The sequence below is a fragment of the Rhinatrema bivittatum genome, chromosome 2 (genome assembly GCF_901001135.1).
Source record: "Rhinatrema bivittatum chromosome 2, aRhiBiv1.1, whole genome shotgun sequence".
NCBI lineage: Eukaryota > Metazoa > Chordata > Amphibia > Gymnophiona > Rhinatrematidae > Rhinatrema > Rhinatrema bivittatum.
In genome coordinates this window covers 452,198,378-452,203,327 of record NC_042616.1, presented here as the reverse complement: position 1 = coordinate 452,203,327, position 4,950 = coordinate 452,198,378, and positions in this window count along the sequence as shown.

Below are 4,950 nucleotides of genomic sequence, written 5' to 3'. Positions count from 1 at the left end.
ACCAGAGTCTAGTAATGACCATGCATCATCTCCCTGGTATGAGAGAGTGAAGTATCACAGGATCCAAGGATCATACAGAAGTCTTGTAGACTAGAATTTGTGCATGAGATCAAGTCATAAGAAGAAGAAGTCATGAGATAAAAGTATTTTCTAGCTCCCTCAGCTTTATAATTCATTTTGCAAACTCACATATGTGTGTGTGTGTGTGTGTGCATGGGGAGGGAGACTGGTACGTACAAGATTTTTGAGATTAGATTTTTCCAGTCCAATGCATACACTAAAACTGTGTATATTTTGAGCTTATATTTTCAGCTGGAGGCCATGGCCAATTGCTTTATCAAGTTCTTATAACAGTTTTTAAGTGCTTGTTTTAAAATAATAAATTGCATTAAAATATTCAATTTTTTATTTTTCTCCAGTTTTTTTTTTGGCAAAGCAGCCTCATCGACCCTTGCTGATCTGAAGGCAGGTGGTGTACCTTCTCATTATAACTTGTTGGCTGGCAGGGGCTGTCACAATAGCAGCAGCAGTCTTCTTCAGGCACACCACCTCTTTTGCATGCTCAGAGCCAAGCGACCTTGACTGGGGATTTTGTCCTGGATCATTTCTGCTACACAGCCTGAGCCAAAGGGCCAGCCCTTTTTTATACTATAAATAAAATATAAACATACCAAAAAATCTTGAAAGCAAGCAAAGTTGCTTATCTGTAGGAAGTGTTCTCTGTAGACAACATGACAAATTAGCCACAGAAATTGGTGATGTCAACTGACACCAGCCAAACGTACACTCTCAGCTCAGAAAGGAAAAACATTTCTGAGCATGTGCGGGAATTTCCATGCACCATCCCCATGTAAGTCTCCTCAATCTTTTCACTAGCTGAATATCAACTCTATGGAGTGGAGGGTATGTGGCTGATTTGTCCTGCTGTCTATAGAGAATACCTGTTGAGGTAAGCAACTTCACTTTCTCTGTGGACAAGCAGTACAAAATGGAGTCCCATAAACAGGCATGGATTTGTCAATAGGCACACTAGGCCTGTGCCTAGGGCAGCAGAAATGTGGGGGCAGCAGGCTAGCTGATGATTTCTGTTTTTCAACTGTGTTGAACTCACTCAGCAGAGTGCAGCCCTATTTCCTGATCCAGGCCCGACAGGATACAGTAAACAGGAGAGTCTGCAGCAGACAAAGCAAAGGGGGATCATTTTGGGGAGATTAGCCAAGATCATTGGAGGATGGGAAAAGAGACTGGGAGATGAGAAGGGGATTGGCTGGGGGGTGTATGTCTTTGTATGAGATAGGGGAACAAGAGTAGGGGGCAGTGCTTGTATGTATGAAAGAGAAGTGATTGGTGCCAAGTTTATCTGTGTATATCATATTGGGTGGGTGGTTCAATAAGGGATACAAAGAGGAGCAGTTCTGAAGCATGGTAGGGACATGCTTGTGATACAACTGCAATATCACTCTTTGCTTCAGCAACAGAAAAAGGGGAATTGGATTCAGATGACAGCCAATGTTGGGCCCCAATTTTTATGATCCAGCGTACTGAAAAGGAAGACATTAAGGATAAAGCACAGGACAGTTTCTACGGCCAAGTCAAAAGCAAAGTGCATTCAAGCAGCATTGTCTGAATTATCAGGAAGGCTGCTCACCCTGTAAAATATGTTCCTAGCAATTTTATGGGTTTGACAGCTGCTTGGTTTTGATTGTAAATATTACTAACCTTAACATATGGCTTGGGGGTAACCAGCAAGGAGCAGCAGTAACTATCATAAGAAACTTGCTGGGCAGACTGGATGGACCATTTGGTCTTTTTCTGCCATCATTACTACATTACAGTGTAAAACTACTTTATTTTTATAATATAATATAAAAGATTGAAATGTTTGCCAATTTGCTTCAGAATTTTTTTAAATTTATGCCACAGGATCTACCCTTGAGCTGCCACAGGAAACTAGGGGACTGTGCCTTAGACCTTTTGTTCCCTATTGTCCAGCCTGAGGTGGGGGGAAGAAGTGGGCGACAGCACCAATAGTGCCTAGGGGGTGGCAAAACCCTAAATCCGTCACTGCCTACAAATGTGGGGATCCCAAGCTAAGGCCTGCTTAACTTTGAAATGTTGGCTGGTATGTAGATATATATCATTAAACAAGCTGGAGAATATTAGAAGATGGGAGAACTGAAGTAGCTATTTAAATAGATGTTTTAGAATTGCCTGCCTAAAGATACTGTCCTTTCAAAATGTTTCTTCATGATAACAGTGTTGGAAAAGGTGTGGAGTGAAGACTGCATTGCTGCTTTGCAGATATCTTATAGGGAAACTGATTGGGGAAAAACCACTGAAGCTGCAGATGCCCTAATCTGATGAGTTCTAATTATTTTCAGAAGTTGTACTCCAATTGATTTATAGCAGAATATACAATCCAACAACCAATGACAGGTTTTGTTTTCTGATGGGTTAACCTTATTTATTTGAATCAAGTGAGATGAATAACAGATGCTTTCCTGAGAGGTCTCGTTCTTTCCAGATTAAACAGCATGGCTCTTCTATAGTCAAAAGCACAATGTTTATTCCGCTTTACTAGAATGAGGTTTCAGAAAGAAAATAGTTAAGACTTGGATTGATTTAAGTGGAATTGAGACACCACTTCTGGCATGAATTTTAGGTGAATTCATAACATTACTTTTTATTTGAAAGACCAAATTATGATCCCATTACTCTGTATATTCCTTTATTGGAGTGCAAAAACTGTTGAGGCCTTTTATGAAGTTTTCTATTAGTGGAAGTCATGATACTGGCAATCCTTCTGCCAGTTCATGGTACACTGCAATAGCACTTAAATGTACTCTGAATTACACTTTAATCTTGAGTCTGAAAGGTGGAGAAAGAATTGAAGTAACGTAGAATGGCCACAAATAAATGGGTTTTGATTTTGAGTTACAACATATTGAATCTTTTTCATTTGAAGCTGTAAGAATGTCTTGTTGAAGACTTTCTTGCTGCTACAGCACTGCTTTAATTTCTGCAGAAAAGGGCATGTGCTCACTATCTAGGCTGTTAGAGCTAGAGTGAAGGTTGAAGTGAAGAAGTGAATGTTATACTGAGTTAATTAAGAACATAAGAACATGCCATGCTGGGTCAGACCAAGGGTACATCAAGCCCAGCATCCTGTTTCCAACTGTGGCCAATCCAGGCCATAAGAACCTGGCAAGTACCCAAAAACTAAGTCTATTCCTTGTTACTGTTGCTAGAAATAGCAGTGGCTATTTTCTAAGTCAACTTAATTAATAGCAGACTTAGAAAATTGCCACTGCTATTACTAGCAACGGTAACATGGAATAGACAGTTTTTGATGTGGCAAGTGGATTGACTGACTGACTTTGTAGCCAAGGAAACCAAACTTGGCATGGCCAGAATGGAGCTAAAGGTTATCCAGGTCTTGTCTCATCTTCAGAATTGTTTCGGCGATTAGGAGTATCAGAAAAAAAACATACAGCAGGCTTTCCAGCCATGAAATTGTCATGGCATCTGATGCTAAGGCTTTCGGATTTGGTCTCCTGGAGCAATAGATCTGAAGTTTGTAGTTGAAAGAAGCTACAAAGAGATCCATAGTAACATTTATTTATTTATTTATTTATTTATTTATTTAAAGAGTCTTCTATACCGATATTAGTAAAAAACATCATATCGGTTTACATTGAAACTAAAGAGCGGAAATTTACAAAAAACAGGGGAAGGGGAGGGGATGCAATTAAACCAATAGGAAAGAAAGGAAGGCGCAGGGGCAAAAACAACAGGCAAATTTGAGAAACCTTGAGAACAAGTGCAATGGCAATTCAAACATTATAAAGCACAGGGGGAGTTGCTGAGGGGGGCTGTTAAGGGTTTTGGGGGAAGGCTTGTTTGAAAAGCCAGGTCTTTAGTTAGGATCTGAATTTTATGATGCATGGTTCTAGCCTGAGGTAGGTTGGGAGTGAGTTCCAGTGCATGGGGCCAGCAATGGAGAACGCCCGATCCCTCGTGGATGTGAGGTGTGCTTTCTTTAATGAGGGCACATGGAGGGTCCCTTTGTTAGAGGTCCTGGTGGGTCGATTAGGGCATGTGAGGCGGAAGGGCTCGTCAAGCCAATTGGAATTATGTGCATATATGGCTTTGTGAATAGTGGTGAGGGTTTTATAGAGGATACGAAATGGTATGGGGAGCCAGTGCAAGTCCTTAAGGATAGGGGAGATGTGATCATATTTATGTGCGTTGGAGATAGTTCTGGCTACTGCATTCTGCAGCATTTGGAGGGGTTTTATGGAAGCTTAGGGTAAGCCTAGGAAGAGGGAATTGCAGTAATCCATTTTGGACACTAGTGTGGCCTGGATGACAGTGCGGAAGTCACTGGCATGAAAGAGCGGTTTCAGTTTTTTCATGACATTTAGTTTGTAGAATCCCTCTTTAAGGATAGCATTGATGTGTTTTTTGAGGTTCAATTGCTGGTCAATCTGAACCCCAAGGTTTCTGGCACAGTGCTGTGCGTGAAGGGTCTTGTAGGCGGGGTCATTTGCGAGTGAGGGTTTAATAGGAAGATGTTGGGATATGAGGAGCAGTTCTGTTCTGGAAGTGTTTAAAGCCAGATGGAGCTTGGTGAGTAAGGTATTGATGGCTGCAAGACAACTTCCCCAGAATTCAAGGGCGTTGGATAGAGAGCCTTGAATAGGTATGATGATTTGCACGTCATCAGCATAAAGAAAAAATTTGAGTTTGAGTCCAGAAAGGAGTTGGCAGAGAGGGGTGAGGTAGATATTAAAGAGGGTCGAAGAAAGGGAGGAGCCCTGGGGGCCTCCCTGGGACAGAGCGTAGTAGGTGGACTCAGCATTGCCTATCTTCACAGTGAATTGCCTGTTGTCGAGATAGGAGGAAAACCACTTGAGGGCTGGGCCTGAGAGGCCAATGCTGGATAGGCTG